Source organism: Macrobrachium rosenbergii, chromosome 36 (assembly GCF_040412425.1).
Source record: "Macrobrachium rosenbergii isolate ZJJX-2024 chromosome 36, ASM4041242v1, whole genome shotgun sequence".
In the NCBI taxonomy this organism is placed as follows: Eukaryota; Metazoa; Arthropoda; class Malacostraca; order Decapoda; family Palaemonidae; genus Macrobrachium; species Macrobrachium rosenbergii.
The window spans coordinates 18,880,419-18,898,335 of NC_089776.1; the positions used below are offsets into that span (position 1 = coordinate 18,880,419).

At 38.4% G+C, this 17,917-nt stretch overlaps 1 long non-coding RNA gene across 1 annotated transcript in view; it reads right to left on the reverse strand.

The window, feature by feature from the left end:
• The window catches only part of LOC136856483 (uncharacterized), a 17,215-nt gene extending 10,721 nt beyond the window's left edge, over window positions 1-6,494 (reverse strand). The window contains exon 1 of the long non-coding RNA XR_010858356.1: window positions 6,189-6,494. This is a non-coding gene — a long non-coding RNA (uncharacterized lncRNA). The remainder of the gene's footprint in view (window positions 1-6,188) is intronic.
• Between the last annotated feature and the right edge of the window lie 11,423 nt (window positions 6,495-17,917).

Here is a 17,917-nt window from a genome sequence, read left to right on the forward strand (position 1 = left end):
TTGCTTGACCCAATCTCTTTATGGAGTCACTGTAGAAAACAGGTGGTTCGCCATAGAAAACCCGTTGAGTGGGGACTTTACAAGTTCACATTTGGAAATGCTGAAGGCTGAGAGGAAGAATCATTCAAAGAACAAATGAATGCAAACTGGAGAAGCACTTATGTTTACATTACACAAGTAAAAGTTGCACCACTTTGCTTAGGCTCCTTAGGAGATTGCAAGGGAGTGAATATTAGAGAGCAACAGAAATATAGTAAAAGAATGTGTGCCAAACAATTCCAAATCCAACTGTACCTTTGTCCTGGGGAAAAGATGGTAATGCCAGACTTTGAATTTAATACAAGGGATCTTTGGTGGGTTGGATCCGTGGACACAACAAAAGTTAACTATAGGAGGAAGGGAGGGGGTTCAGAGGACTGACTGACAAGAATTCTGTCTGGGCTGCTGGCTTGCAACAAACTGACGAGCAACCCTTGCCCTCTGTCCTTACATGCTGCCAATCTCCTCCCTTTTCCCATGCTTGATTACCGTTAGATTTTGCCAGCTTCACTGGTGTCCACTGACGTCTGGGTCGCAGGTGTGGTTGAAATATGGAAATTGTACGACAGCACAAAGTTGGACAAAAGGGAGTACAATAGAGGGACATTAGGAGTGAGAGAGGAGTTGCTGGAGTGAAAGTGGGTGCTGTACCAAATTGCTAATTGGCAGGGAGTGTTCTCACGACTCCTGTTTTTCCCACTTGTATGGGCCTGATTGAACTACACAACATTTTACTTTAATTTTATCATGTTAGTACATTATATGCAGAGAGCTTACTAAATGCATTCAAAATCAATGAATGCTCATATCAGCTCCCCCTGCTAAAAAACATTTTACAACTTTTTAGGGTAGCCTTCAAGTTACTTCTTCTGGGAAGTGCTGGGTCAGGTGAAGACATGGAGTCCTGTATTGGGTGAAGGGCGGAGCCTTAAGGAATGAGAAGTTTCTCAACGTCCATGATGGACGGAGACAGGCACTGCCCAGGGCACTCAAATGGCACTGGCAAGTAAATTGAGGTGTGTTTGGGATCTCTGGGAAGGAGATCTATGGTGTGCTCTGGCACTGGCACTAAAGCAGGGCCTGGCACATGAATCAGATTGGGAATTGGCTCGACACTTGAGATGAACAGTGTGGCACTGCTCAGGGAACTCAAGTGCCACTGACAGTGAATTTTTGTCAGGAGTACCTGATGAAGCGTGGGACTCTCTAGGAGTGGCCATGGTAATGGCGGGCATCTGGGAGAGTTTGGCACTGGGTGGTCCTATCATTTCACTGATTTTAAGAGGAAAGGGCTCCTCTTCGTTTAAGAATGGCACTGGAAAGGGAAACCAAGATGGAGCCTCAGGTTGCGAGTCTGTGGTGCGAGTATTTGGTGCGAGTCTGTGGAGCCAACAAGGCAGGAAGTAGGAAAGGGGGGCCAAGACAGATCATCAGTTTGCAAGGTTAGGGAGCCTCCAAGGTGTGAAATAGGAGAGGAGATGAGAAACCTGATAGGTCCCGTGGCGGAACTGTTGTTGGGGACATGGATCATATCCATGGGTTCTGAGATGGATGCACTGCTTTATTGTTATGTGGCCAGTGCTTCTGTGACTTGTTCTCACCCTCAGGAGGATGGTGGGGATTGTTAGGGTGACACCATCCACCCACTCAAAAGTCATTCCTTCGTCCTCTCTGATTTGGCCATCCTCAGGTGGCATATGCAGTGCAATATTGGAGCCCTTGGCCTCTATATCAGCCAAGGGGTATAAACCCCACTCCACCCAGGTTGAATCATCATCAGGGAGAGCAGCACTGAACTCTATTTCATTTAGTTGGAACTGCAGTGAGTCCAAGAAACACTCGTGTCCAGTTTCTTTGGAGATGCAGCGGACCTAGTGGGACACTGGGTGGAATACGTGAAATAGCCCCGCATGTTGCACAAAGCACAGAACTTTCGCCTCAACCTCTTAAAGGGAGACCAGCCCTTGGGTAGTGGCTCTGGAGCAGGTGTCGGCGCTGGCTGAGGCTTGACAACAGGGCTGGACGGAACCAAAACTTCTGATGGAGAATTAGCAGGATCAGGCCCATTTCAGGCTCAAGAAGGAGCTGAGTCAGGAGACTGTGTCCTAGGAGGAGATCATAATATCCAGGAAGGAAATCAACTACTCCAAAGGTACTTATTCTCCTTTGTTGGGGTGAGATAACCCTCAATTGGACAGTTGGGAGTATTGTCCTGCGTCCGCCGACACTTTCTATATTATTGTTTTCTTGGGGTTGATGACTGCCTGGGCCAGTACCTGGTCTTCCAGTGTAAGGGAGATTTTGCTGTGGGGGTCCTCAAGAGTGGAGACCAGATGATGGTAAGGACTGTATCTGGGAGGTGCCACAAAGATAGGCCCCTCAACTGGCAACCCTAGCGGAAGGGCTCCCCCTTTGGATGGGTGACAAGGGCGTCTTTGAAGCCAGCCATCCATACATTCTTTTACATAAGCTTGTAACTGACCTCCAGTATTGCCTGCTTACTGTCCTATTTGCTCATAGATAGCAACTGCCTCTTCATAGATGGCCATTTTGCTGAGTTGCTGAGGGTTGAATATTTCAACTAGTCTGAATAATTTGGTGTGGATTGCTTAGCAGTGCCAAAGTGGCACTGATGGGTACAAATTGCCTCTAGGCTATGCAGTATAGGCACAGATAAGTAATGAGTGGCCGTGCTAGAAAAGGCACAGAATGGAAATGGCACTCTTCTTTGGCAGGGTGTTGTTGCAAATAGTGTGGGTCAACTGGTGGCACCACTAGTAATGGGAGTGCCCCTGAGATGGGTGGCACTGGCACTTATTGTAAGGTTGTTCCAGAGAACGGGTGAGTGGCACAGGACTGGATGCAATGTGCAGTAATTTGGGCGAGTGCCTACAAATACTGGGCAGTACTCCTTGCTGAAAGGGATGGCACTGGGAGCATTCCTTGGAGCGATTTGGAGCACTCAAGGGCCCAACTGGGTTACCAAGAGTGCAAGCAAGGTGAAGGATATGCTTGTGGCACTCAATACCAAGAGGAACGGTGCTGGTGGGGATTGTCATACACAAAAGTGATGGCTGTGGTGTTGGCACTTGGGCACTTGGGTGCCAAAGGTCTGGATGGCCAGTGCAGTGGCACTCACAGTGGAAATGGTAAGTTATATACACACAACAACTGGTCGTCGTCGAGTGCAGAGGGGTGTTCAGAGAACGGTTTGTGGCACCTTAGGGTGTGTGGGTTTGCTTGTAAAGAACAGGATTTGGTGTGGGTCCTGAAGGACATAAGTTTTGTTCATGAAGAATGGAGCTGGTTTGTCCCAAAGGATGTAGGTCTGTTCACAAAAAACAGGTTTGATGTGTGCCAAAAGACGTAGGTTTGTTCATGAAGAATGGGTTTGATGTGTCCCAAAGGACGTAAGATTCTGCGATATGGAATGGAGTTTATATGGTTCCAAAGGACAAGGTTTGTTCACAAGAACGTTAGAGTTTGCACACAGACGCCAGCTACTGTACAAAGTTGAAAAGGGGTGTTCCGAAGAACTGAATAATTCAAAACACATAATTGCAATTATTAGGTTTGCAAGGCACAAATTGTGTTGATTGCTCACGAGGAACAATTTGACTAAGCTTACATTAGGCGATCAATTCAAACCAAACGTGCATAACCAATTAATTTCTCACACATATCTGACGATAGCACATAAGTGGGGTACATAAACAAATTTTGGTTAACTTGCTCACGGTTACAGAGGCAACTCGGAACAGAGGTTAGGATCAATTTAGGGTGATACTCTCGACGGTGATGATTTATATATGTCAATTTTACCCCATAGGGAACCTTGTCTTCCCGTATCAGAGAGATTTGCACATCAGTGTCTTCAAATGCCTTGGCCTGGCGTGTGGGGTAGCTGCCTCGAGGAGGCTTCACAAATATAGGACCCTCAGCTGGATGGCCTAAGGAAGGATGATTAGTAACCGCCAGGCCATTGGTGGGTGTAGCTGCTTTGCTAGGGCAATCATTCCAGAGGATGGAGTGTCCATAGATCTTGCAGGAAATACAATAGATTTTGCTGAAGTCCTTTTTAGGAGCTGGGGAAGATTTATGATGTTGCTTGGATTGATCAGAGGGAGGCTTTGCAGTGGCTCTTTCCTTAGATTTGCACTGGGATCCCAAATGCCCTTTCCTTTTGCAATAAGTGCATATAGGAGGTGTAGAGGAGGGCCATTCTTTGGTTGGGCTGGCACTGCGGTGTAACTAGGAGTTATCCTTCGATTCAGGGAACTGGCGGGAGGATGGCAGGTGTCCCAATTATCCGCCAAGCGAAAACACTACATTCATGTTACTTTACAGATATTTTTTCACCTTAGTCTAACATGTGATCCTCTTTGACAAAAACTTATCAAATTGGCTTAATCATACTGAACTTCTGTGATTCTGATGATGTGTGACCCTATTCAAAGCTTATTCAGTCGATTTAGAACACTGAAGCTCTGTGATTCGCATGATGTATTTAACCTATTTATCAGCGTTATATCATGTATCGGATTAAGAATACCAAAGCTCTATGCTTAGTTGAGGGGCGTCATTTCAGATTTTTGTTGGGGGGGGGGATGGCAAAGACGGTTTGGCCAGCGAAGCGAGCCTAATCAGCTGTGTTTTTTTTGAGCTATTTTATGTGTTTTTGAAGCCACATGAGCAAGGTATTTCAGCAAAAATTACATACTCCCACTACTGTATGTTTTATCTCATCATCACTGGTAGCTAGTAGACAGACAAAGATCAAGAAGCATAATATTTCTGAGATATTTTATACATTCATGATTGCACATTTAAAAAGAAAACATGCTGTTACTTCTTGGGGCTTGGGGGTGAGAGGGCCAAGTTGAGGCTTTTGGGGGGGCAACTTGGGTCTTGGGGGGGCAAGTTGAGTCTTGAGGGGGGCAGTTGACCTTCCCAGCCACCCCCCCCTCCCCAACCCAAATGACGCCCCTGGCTTAGTATGGCTTGGTACCCTTGTTAACAGTTTTCTGACTGGATTAAGCATACTAAAATACTGTATGTTGTGTAAACCTGCTTTATAACTTTCTCTCTAATTTGAGGAAGTATGTGAAAGTTATATGTTAAGTATAACATGCGACCCCAGTTAGTAGTTTTATAAATAATTCGATTAAATGTATTAAATTTCTGTTGAAAATGATAAGGACTATTATCTTAACATCTTTGTACCGAACTGGAGAAAATACATCAAAGTTTTAGGTTTAGTATGATGTATGACCTTATTTTGACGTTTTCCCATTTGGATTAATCATAATGACGTTCAACGTTTTGCCTGATGTGTGACCTTTTTTTATCATCATTTTATCAAATTGTATCAAACATATTAAAGATATGTGTGAAGCACAATGTATTACCCTATTTATCAACTTTTCATTTAATTGCATAAAGCATAGTGAAGTTCCTCGCTTTGAGAAATGTATGACCCCATTTAACAGCTTTTAATAAAAGTGGTTTGGCAAGACTGTTGTGCTTACTTGATATGATGATCCCTCTGGCATCATTTTTTACTTAATATGACTGAACGTATTCAGAGTTTGTGCTTACGTTTATATGCAAGCTTATTCAACAGTTTCACCTTGTTAGAATATTTGAAATGGAGTTCAGAACTTGGACTGAGTTGCGAATCTACTTAAAGGTAATTTATCTAATTGGGTGAAATATACTGAAATGTTTCTGAGTGCATGCCTATTTAATAATTTTTTAACCACTACAATGCACATTCCGATATTGATAGCAGCGAAAATTCATGCATAATGTACTGCTTTAGATCGACACCACGCTAAATGATCTTCCATTTTGTATTAGGGTTAACAGAACTTATTTTCTACTACATTGCAGGACGTTTTGACTTGATTTTTTAAAATCATTTTCCAGCATAATCAATTTACTTCTCTGTGCAGTACATTGCATGGACATAGCTAGGTTAGAAACAAGATTTTTTTGTGTGCTTTATGTGACATGCAGATAAACACGGTTCTCTTCGCATAAATTATTGACTAAGCTAGTGTGCTTTGTGTTTCCAGTTCTAAAACTTGTGAGCAGTTTAGTGACACACGGATCGTATTTATCAGTATTGCAATTAAATCCCTACTCACCGGTCTTGGAGGCAAAAAGTTGTAGTAGTTCCATCCGGGAGCTCTGATCAACGTATTGTCGTTTAGTTTGTGGAAGGCTGTGTTCAGTAGTTCACACTGATTGTTTACCTCTGTGGGGAGTTTGTAGAGTAAACTTGATTTGTAATGTTAGTAAGCTTCATTTGTCGTGTGCTTAATTAAGAAGCACGTTTTGTAATTTGCTTGGTAGCTTCAAATAATGAAGATCTTATTTGGTTAATTCATAAACTTTCTGAACTCTGAGTTGACCAAAACCAAGAAAATTTGACAGTGCTGACATATGGATGACCAGATATCCACAGAAATGAAATCCTTCCCTGAGCTGACGTCCGACAAATATCCACTAACTTTGCCTAATTCAAGAATTCCCTTGTGGTTTGACAGCCTTGTGGTTTGAAACACAAAACTTTCTATAGAATGGTTATGGAGCTTCTGAATGTCATTTTGCAATCTTTTCACTTTTGGCAAATCTTAAGTTTGAGATTTGTGGGTTATAAAGTAGCAATTATCTGACTAGTCTTAACGCCGTTGTATATGTCATAACAGGAGTCCAAAAATGTTATCACTTAGAAGCAGGTTTTATTTTTATTTCTCATTTCTTTACCATCCCAAGACACTTCTATAAAATCTTATTCGACTTTTCTTATAAATATGAAATAGATTATTTTGTAAAAGGTAAAATACGTTTACATATTCATCATGAAAAATCTTGTACAGACACAAGAAAATATACATCTTTAAATTACTGTATATCTTATGGCACCCTTGAATTACCCATATTAGGTTGAAACAGTTGTTATCCAAGTAATTTTCATCAGGGAAATAACCATAATCATACTTACTGTTGTGATTGAAAGAAATGCAAGTTTGAACGGTGTGACACAATATCCCGCATGCTACTCTTGATACGTTGACAGAAACGAGCAGTGACCCTGATAACGTGTAGCGATGGTCTTTCTCTAAGGAAGAGAAAGAAGTTTGTTTACGTGTTAAAGGGCAACGAAAATCACACGGACAAAGCTACCGCGTTTCTTCAGATGAAACCTATAAGAAAAGAGGTATCTTCGCTTACAATGTTAAATCAAGACAAAAATCACGCGAGCAAAGCCATTACATTGTCTGATAAATCTTATATTCTGTTGATAACATTGGTAAGATAATTTGCTGGCATATGAAACTATGATTAACATTCAATTAATTCCAATTTACGTTAGTGTTGAAAATTTATTATTATGGCCTTTTATTCCAAACTAGCTTACAGGTACTTTTTGCAGACTATTTTCTGTTTCGTACGTATCATTAATTGTCAGCATAAAAATCCAGAAATACTTTCGACTGTTTTATTCACTCATTGCGTTTAGCGACGGCATTCTTGCTGGTAAAACTCTCGCTAGCCTTACAACAAATCCGTGATTCTAAGTTCACAAGAAATAACACTTGCCTTTCAGTTTCCATATCGTTTCACTGACTTCTCCATGAATGCTGAAAAGGAGTCCTGAAGATAGGAATAATGCAAGTAACCTTATAGGTTTCATGATGGAAGAAGAACACCCTGAAACGAGAATAATTTTTAGATAGAATCTTTATTTTTTTACGCAGTTTTTAGCCAGCGTTTTTTAATCTTTAGAAATCCATGTAATTTCATTAACATTTTGCAACGAATTCCAGCTGCTTGTGTTATATTTTGTGCACAGCTGCCGGCATCTTTGCAATAATGCTTTATTGTTCGTATTCTTTGTTATTAAGGATGCCTTGATCGACTTCAAGACTGAATTATCATATTTGCGCCCTGGTTATCACGACGGAGAAGCGCCTACATTGAAAGGCAATCTAAGATGAGGTGGAAGAATAAAACATTTCCATACAGTTCAGATGCTCTTCCCTTCTTGAAATGACGCACGCATTTCCAGAAAGACGGTCTATCGTTCATCAAGCCATTTGCAGGTCTCACTCAACCAGCCAATGGAGATCAGCTATTAAATTAGGTGCTGTAAGAACTCCTCGCGACGCCAGTAAGTAAACAGACCCACCCGAGGAAGGCAACGGAAACGATAGCAAAATGATGTTATGTTTCTCTCCGTCTGAAGTTTTTCAGTTGGTTTTCTAACGGTTCAGTATGCCTAGAATAAGCATTACTTGGAAGTACACTATACAAATACGTAACCATATTGCCATGTTGTATAAGATGGGATGCATAGCATGAATAATAGAGGTTATTAATAATAGAAAGTGTTGAAAAAATAAGCTCTCCTAGAATTTATTGCCATTTCTGGCCACACAAAATATTAAATACTCAGAGGAAACTTAAATAAATACCTGTTCTGAATTAGTTTATGCTGTAGAGGGGGTGGGCTCTAATTTCGAAACACTCTGGATATAATATATATATATATATATATATATATATATATATATATATATATATATATATATATATATATATATATATATATATATATATATATATATATATATATATATATATATATATATATATATTCCTAACTTTGTGGAGGTTCTATGCACTTGATGTACATAATTCATTGCTCATGTCAATAAAAGTTTAGTATGATTTAACGGGTCTAATAGGTAATATTGTCTTGGATGTAGGAAGACATTCTCTGTCAAAGAAACTATAGCTAAAATATGACCTATATATATATATATATATATATATATATATATATATATATATATTATCAGTAAGCTAAAATGTCCTTTAATATCAATTCGCTCTACCTCGGAAATAATATATTTTCATATATGTTACCGAAGGAGAGTTTTTTAGTTGATAATAAGTTCGTCGTCCCGTGGGCCAACTATATAATTTCCGGGGTAGAGCGAATTGGATATTAAAGGACGTTTGTAGCTTACTAATTGTATATGAATCACGTTGATGTGATAAAAGTTTTATATATATATATATATATATATATATATATATATATATATATATATATATATATATACAGTATATATATATATATATATATATATATATATATATATATATATATATATATATATATATACAGTATATATATATATTATATATATATATATATATATATATATATATATATATATATATGTATGTATATGAGCGTATTCATATATCCGTACAAGGTATACTCAAAGAATGTGTTTTGAAATACGAATACCTTTAGGAGGCGCCGATCCACTGGAGCGGTGAACTGTGTAGTTACTGTTGCTTAGGTGCCCGACTGACTGAGCAACACACCTGAGAAGCCAGTCCCCCTGATCAAGAACAAATCGCTCCAAGACTATTACAGAGCGATTTGCTCACGTCCCTTTCTATGTTAATCTTTTTTTTTTCTGGGAAGACTGTTCAGTTGGCTGCTGAACGATAAACTGTATCTGCCAACGTCATTATGGGAAGAATTCTTGAGAATCACAGAAAAATATTGGGAACCAGGTATGACAGGATTTCCCATTATGTTGTGCTGAATTTCACTGAACAACTGAAATCTTGTTATAAATGTCCTACAGAGAATCACATGGCAGCTGAGTGTGACTGTGGTCTGGAGGACAGAGTACATGTGTGTGGTGTAGCAGACTTTCCTGATATTCAGGTTAATGGGAGAGTTGCATCTGAAGAGGATGGAAATAAGGGGACTGAACAGGCTACACAAGAAGGCAGAGCGAATGACGAACAAGTTACAAGAAACTTAGAGGAACACGGAAAAGAAAATGAAACAGAGGACAGCAGGAACAGAAGTAAAACAAAGGACGTGCCATCAGAGGAAACAGAATTAGCTGATGAACCCCATCCGAATAAAATTTCCGTATGGAAACCAAAGATGTATATGGTGGAATTTTTCTAAGTCACAGTCCTAGTAGGAGAGAAATATCTCTTGAACCACTGGACTGAAAATGGGGGAGAATGATAACTATCCCACTAGGAAGAGGAGAATGAAAATTCGTGATCACATACTTCCATGAGAGAATGCCCACAAATTGGAGACTAGCCGTTGTTAAGACTTGGGGATAATGCTGCTTGTGATTTTTGTGGCAAGCTTGATTTTGAAGAGTAAGAAGTGGTTTCTTACAGTTTGAAAATCAATTCGATATGATATGAGCTGTTTAAGATGAAAAATGGCTCAAATTATTAATGTTATGCAATAAGGGCTAAAGTCAAAGAGATAGCAAGACTCAGGTTCTCCTCTTTTGAAATTATTCTGAAAAGACTACCACACTGAAGTGATATTATCTTGTATTCGAACTGGCGAGGCGAGTCTGACCCTTGGGTAGCCAATGAATACCGTATACGGGTCAGTCCCTGAATGCAGAGAAAGCACAACAACACTCCCAGTCACATATATCTTTAGTGATTGTTCAACTTAAAAACAACAACGTATGTCAAATAACGAAAGCAAAGCTTTGAAAGAAATCTTATTGCAGTCTTCAGCACTTTCAGTTTAGGCAATCATTAAATTTTAAGAAAATATACTGAATAAGATCTGTCGTATTTGTTAAGAGCAAACTTGCCGGCCCATGTGTATGAGAGTTGAGAAGTATAATCCGTGGTCTGGCAAAATTATTTAATCTCGAATTGACTTTAACTTGCTAATAACTTAAAAAGAAATGGAATTATTTATGATAAGTACATCTATCCCGGCCACCATTCGGACCAGTGCCTCTTAGATTTTGATAAGAGTTGACGCTGACATATATCCATTGAGCTGTCATTATAGAGATATAATACCTGGATGATATGACATCTCTTGCGTCAAAACCCGAAAGGCATAGGTTGGAAGCTGGCCGTGGTCTGTGCAGTCGTTATATATATTTCATTTTTCTTTGGGGAGTAAGTTTTCCAAAGGTAAACCAAATTCGATGATTTCCGATACTGTAAGTAAAAAAAGTCACACGTGAACTAGAGACAAAACTATCATATACAAAAACTCACACCCACATGTAATATATATATATATATATATATATATATATATATATATATATATATATATATATATATATATATATATATATATATATATATATATATATATATATATATATATATATATATATATGTTACAAACTGGGTCCTTGGTTGGGGAGAGAATTGGAACAGTTTATCCTTCTTGACTGCCGTGGGACCAAGGGGGCCCGAGTTTATAAACAAAAGATGAAAATTATGGGAACTCACCTTAGAACTTCCTGGATTTGAGTAATAAATGGAAGGTCGCCATTTGGAATTAGAATTCTTTGACAATTTAAAAGGGGTTTATTTACAGAGGATGGGGCAAATATGCAAGACCCAAAAGAGTGTAAAATGCAAACCCATTAAAAACACATAAATTACATACGGTAGAGCAACAATGCAGTACTTGGCAAATGAGCAATGTAAACAGGAGGGGCCAAAGGTACAACAATCCCCGTTATAGCAATAACTCTGTTATGTTAAAATTACATTAAGTCGTCACAGACGGTAATTCTTTGGAAGGGGTGAACTCCAGGGTAATGGAATCAGTTAATTAATATGATTCTCTTGTAGTAACAGGATTTTCGCTTTCAGGCTGTAATCAGGAATAGTTGCGCAATTTGGATGGCAGTCATGAACTAGGGCATATGAATACGGACTGGGCAGGACGGGAGGATTCCTGTAAGAGAGGTAAGGAGTTAATACCACACGAAAGAGAAATGAAATCTCCCTATAAAAGTATTACACAAATGCATGTTCTTAAATTCTAACCATTACGTAGCCCAGATTATAAATATGAGAAATCACTTAATCACAGTCTTGGAATCGTGGTGGATTGGGCTTTTGAAACAAGGAACACGTGCTCTCCGTCACACAAAGGAGGAAGCTTGGGAAAGGAAGGGATTAAGTTTGAAGTTAAATGAGAGAAATGGAAGGAATTTAGTGAAGAGAGACAGGGGTAACTGGCGCCAAATTCACTCTCGGCTTACCTATTTCAGACGAATATTTGAGCTCCAAAATATCACGTCTCGGGTGTACGATCATGAAGTTGGGCCGTCACCAGAGACAGAGATGTCACCATACCGGTAGCTGGAGTGAGTCTGCTTGCTTTCTTTCTCGAGCGGTGGCATCGGAGCGATAGGCTTTTACCTGAAAGCGAATTCTTTGCCAGTAAAAAGATCAAAGGAATTGCGGTCTTAAAGATAATGAGCCTAAGGTTTAAGGTGCTAACTCGCCCCCGAGTGGTTTACGCCCTAACGTCTATTTCCTCCCTAAGCCTACTTTGAAAACATTACCTCAGAAGGGGGGAAATCTAGGTGTGTGCTGGTAGCATGGGGGTTGAAGGAGGGAGACCTATTGTGTAGTAGGCCCAGGCATTTCCTGAAGGCTACGATGGCATGCGCCCTCGGTCCATATAAGTGGAAAACAGCTTGGTTCCGCCATATTGGCTCAATTATAAGTTAACTTAGATGATGGATTTTTCCATAGAAGGTAGCTAAATAGGAGGAAGAATGTAAATCCTTGACAATATATATATATATATATATATATATATATATATATATATATATATATATATATATATATATATATATATATATATATATATATATATATACACACACACACACATAATGCATGTATCTATGTATGTAAATGTGTGTATTGCATCAATATCAACCATATGATTATGCAGTATGCTCACAAATTTTTGTTCTGGAGGGAGATATAATGTTTGCTTTAAACGAACACCACTTAGGATTTTAATGGCTTGGACTTAGCTCTAGTTGTAGGTGTAATGAGGGGTTTGTTGACTGACCAGACTTGGAAGTTGACTTCAACCATGCGACTGAGAACCTTTAATATCATGTTACACCGACTTGAAAAAAAATTGTAATTCTAGAAGCGCTTTACAACCCTTTCAAAAAGATTGTCGTCAAAATCGCTTTGTTCAACTACTCAAGTTTTCAATCCCTAAATTATATGAAGCCAGTGTAAATGTTCAAACTCTTTGGGTACCATGTCTATACCAAATATACTTTTTCATGTGAGTGAATTGTTATTAACTCTAAAATCCTGTGAATGGAAGGCGTTGTGGAATAATGAATCTGGTAAGAACCAGATAAAACATCGGTTATAAACACCTTTATTCCGAAAAGACTGCCACGATGAGGTGAAATTATTTTGTCTTCGAACTGGTCAGACGAGTCTGACCCTTGGGTATCTGATGAGTAACTCACACGTCTCAATCCTAGGCCAACATTTTCTTTAGTGATTATCCAAATTAAAAAAAAAAAGTATATAAAATTTCGCAAGCAAATATCTGAAAGAAATGTTAACAGAGTTTTCAGCATTTTCAGTCATTTTTCATTCATTGCAGTGAAAATCAGCAATACAATAACATAAAGAAAATCACCTTTTCTTATAATTTCTTAATCGAGTTTAACACGATTGCGTTTAATGAAAAGCTTTACGATTTAACTTACCGATTGCTATAAAACTATAATAGTCTGGTAATATTAAGCGAGGCCTGCGTTGCAAGTTGGGTGGAAATAGAATATTCTTTAAGCATTGTGCCACTAAATTTCATTCAGAGTTTTCGGTAAACCCTTCAGAATTGTCAGTACTCCATTCTTGCTTCGTCTACCATTTCTTTCTTGATTCATTCCAAAAATAAGTGACAGATATGATTCGTTGATTTCGAAGTGAAGAAGAATAAAATTGAGGAAAAGGAGAACATCGACTGGCTAATCGATCTTGCCTTGTGGGAAAGTTCCTCAAAGCAACTGGATTTTAATTGGTCTGGGTTCTACCGAAGGCACTTGACTGAAGCAAGTGCCTTCTTATTTAATTGATTTGCGGTATAAAAGCTACATTAACGTTCGCACGTGCCTTAAACTGACGCATTAACATTCCTGGTAAATTCAGCACTCATATATGTACATGTCACGAGAAATTCAGTGCAAATCCAAATCATCGAAGGTGAAGAAAAACTTCAAATATGATAAAAAAAAAAAAATAAGTGGAGTGAGTCCTCCAAATGAAAAAGATCCATATGATAACAAAAGAAAGGCGATAAAGACTCACAGGGAACTGTTTCTAGAGAAACTAAAAAGATTTTAGCTCCTACCTGTTGATGTTCCCGAGAGATATCCTCTACAACCCGCCTTTTCAACCATTTCAGATTCGTAACCTGCTTTCTTCACGGTCCTACTTTCATTTTATAGAGTCACACTGAAAACCCCTAATGCTTAACGATTTCACGATCAGCGTTCTTATTCTGCTTGATAACTTTATAGTGACGTCTCTACATTTGGTGTTCGTTTTCAAGTATCTTTACAAACATAAGTCGCATATACTGAACTCTTTCTGCTAGAAAGAAATATATAATATCCAGACTCGTTCATAATCTTTTCTCACATTTTAACGTTCTTGTGTCCTTTAATTTGGGTTTAAATTGAAAATTGAGAGTCAGGTCTGTTCCCTATCAATTTTAGTTTGACGTGAGCAGTATTTTAGCTTTCTTTGTAAGAACATTCCCTCCAGTTGTAATCTTCTATTTTACCCATAAAAAAGATATAGGCAATGTTGTTAGACTTTAGCCCTGAAGAACCTTTACCTAATTTATTATCACTAGTCAGTGATGTTCTGCTCTCTCTCTCTCTCTCTCTCTCTCTCTCTCTCTCTCTCAAATATTACGCGGTGTCGTGCAAATTTTAAGTCCGTGCAAAAGCTAACTTTAGGTCATAAACTAACTGGCGTTTTGTGTGTTTATGTTACAAGTCATTTGAACCTCTACTTAGGCTAAAGGTCACTGTTCGCGGTACATTGAAAAGCAATTTTCAGCAATTCTGTAGTCGTAAGGTGGACATCTGCTATGTACGCAATTCACTGCTTAGGTTGACATGTCATACTGAAATCAAACTCGAACTTCTCGGCAGCTAGGTAAGTTTAGATAAGTCTTTTTACAGTGCAAAAATATGCCGAGCTCATAAGGAGTGATGCCACATTTAGCCATACCATTTGTTCCAATCTTATCTTTTGACCAAGTAGGCTTGCCAGATCCCAGTTGTGTTGCTTTTCCAAACAAATGAACTCCCTTGACATTCTGCACTCACTAATGAAACACCAAAGCCAAAACCACCGAACAGAATTAGTCTTCAGAAGGAGGCTGCGTAACTATACAGTTCTGAACTTTCATAAAAGTACTGAAAAGAAATTATAATTTAATGATGTAGAATTTAATGATGCATTAGATATAACGTAAACACATTTAATGACGAAATTCTGCTTTTCACGAAGTATTATATTATCGTTGCATGGCTACATGTCAACCTAAACGGAATCATGCAGATTTTCTATCCTTTAAATTGCTTACGGACGCATACATAAAACCATACTGATTATTGATACCGCCGTTCAAAAAGTATCGTATATTATTCTCTTCGGGAAGTACGTATTAATCTCCAATTCAGTTTATGATTTATAGATCTTAAGAATTTCCTGTGGTTTTATGGGCGACTCTGGGGAATGATACGGGTGGGCAGTGAATGAGTAACTCTTTGATGAAACTATCGTCATTCAATGTTAATCTCTCGATACACGAACAGTAGTGTTATAATCAAAGTATCACGTGATGATATTTTCTAAACATTTTAACTTAAAATTGGAAGTGATAAAAAGGTAGAGTTTATGTTATTTGTCCATTCCCTTGAAGGTGTATACACAACACCTTTAATTTTTGCTTCGTGAATAAAACACGGGCTTCATAACTGGATGCAAATAAAGGTCAGGCAATTAGGTCAACCTCAGTACTTTCTCAGAAACAGTATTCTTCGACTATTTTCTTGTTTTATTAAAATTTCATGGCACGTCTGACTTTTATCAGTATTTTGGGAGATGATGTTTCTTCAAACTTACCGGGGAAAGACCACAGAAACTAATGATTTATTTACGGGTTCGGTGCGTGGTGTGATACACTGGGAAGGCTCTCATTTGGCGGAAAGAATCCGAATAGTGCTGGAAGGCTCTCCCAGAGCAGCTGTTCACCATACATTTTGCAAAGGCAATTGTCTGAAATCTAGATGCACATTGGGTACCAAGCCATAAGTATTGTTTTCCAAGGATCATCATCACTGTTCTTCTTGCCTTCTTAATCCTTCTTTCTTTCTTTCTCTTTGTCGACTCGGATAGCACTCAACTACTCCTTTTAGTTGGATATATATATATATATATATATATATATATATATATATATATATATATATATATATATATATATATATATATGTGTGTGTGTGTGTGTGTGCGTGCGTGTATGCGTATATGCTAAATTTTCCGTCCATAAAGTATCTACTAAATCTAATTGTGAAATGGGCCGTTCAACTGAGAAACAGGTGAAGAAGGTTCTCTAATTATAGCCACTCAGACTACGGATTAAGCTGAGAAGAAGTGTGTGTCTATGTGTATGTACTTTTGTGTGCTGATGTGAGCGTATATTTCTTGAAGAAGTTTATTACTTAGTTTTAATTACTCTCTCTCTCTCTCTCTCTCTCTCTCTCTCTCTCTCTCTCTCTCTCTCTCTTTCTGTCTTAGGCTTTTTACACACTACAAGCGAAGCGGAGCGACGCGACGGGAAGCGATGATGAGCGAAGCGATACGAAACGATTAGGTGTTTACATATAAGCGAAACGGAGCGGAGCGATTAGGTGCATTTGGGCGACCTGCATCACGGACCTCTCGATTTTGGAAGTCTGGATGAGTTTTTTGCCATAGAGCAGGTCGGGCAGGCAAGAGCCCAATAAACTCCTCCATGGGTACCTGGAAAGATGCTTAAAATAAAAACTGCGAATAGACTAAATTACCTTTCTAAACATACGGATTCAAAACATTATTATATTGTGCCTGCACAATACCCAATCTTGTACATATATCTCTTTTAATGGGAGGTTATATAAGCGGAAAACATCAATATTTTGATGTTTTCTTAAAAAAAAATAGTGTACAACATCAAGTTATTATATTTTGTTATTATTAACAAACTATTCTTCTTGTTAAAAAATACCTGATGAGTATGTGGATAGAGGGAATGTGACGATACAAGAGCCTCTTGCCGTAGTTATGCACTTAAATGCAAGAACTGACACTTTATCGGTCAGCAGGTGATATTTTCTTTAAATTCTTAGTAGAGAATACAACTTCTATAATTCCATTGAAATCACTATATGCACTAGGCTAGCTTCTTTCAAATTTCTCAATAAAACTCACCTTTGAACGCATCTTCTTGGCCATATTGACAGCAACTTGCAGCACTCAATCAGTCAAGAAACAGGCTGAATTGTTTCTTTACATCTCAAACGCGGCGTCGTTTTTGATACAGGTTCGATGCACGTTTCGAAATGGTAATATATACCAACTCTCAAAATATGACACATCTCATTCGTATTTCACAAATATATGACATAACTTTATGTTTTAAATATACAGTTTTTCCCGTTTGCTTTTTACCAATGGTTTACTTGCTTAAAACAATTAAACATTTGATTAGAACTGTATTTAACAAGTTCTATTAAATATATATTGATCTTTTATGTACGTTTACTATAAACATTCAACAGAAAACGTTAACGGGGAACTTACCTAATTTGATTGTCGCTAGCGATAAAAAATATCGTCCATTTATTGAGCGAATCGCTTCGCTTCGCTTCGCTTCGTTTCGCTCCGTTTCGCTCGTGTGTGAAGACCAAAGCGTTTCTGCATAGGA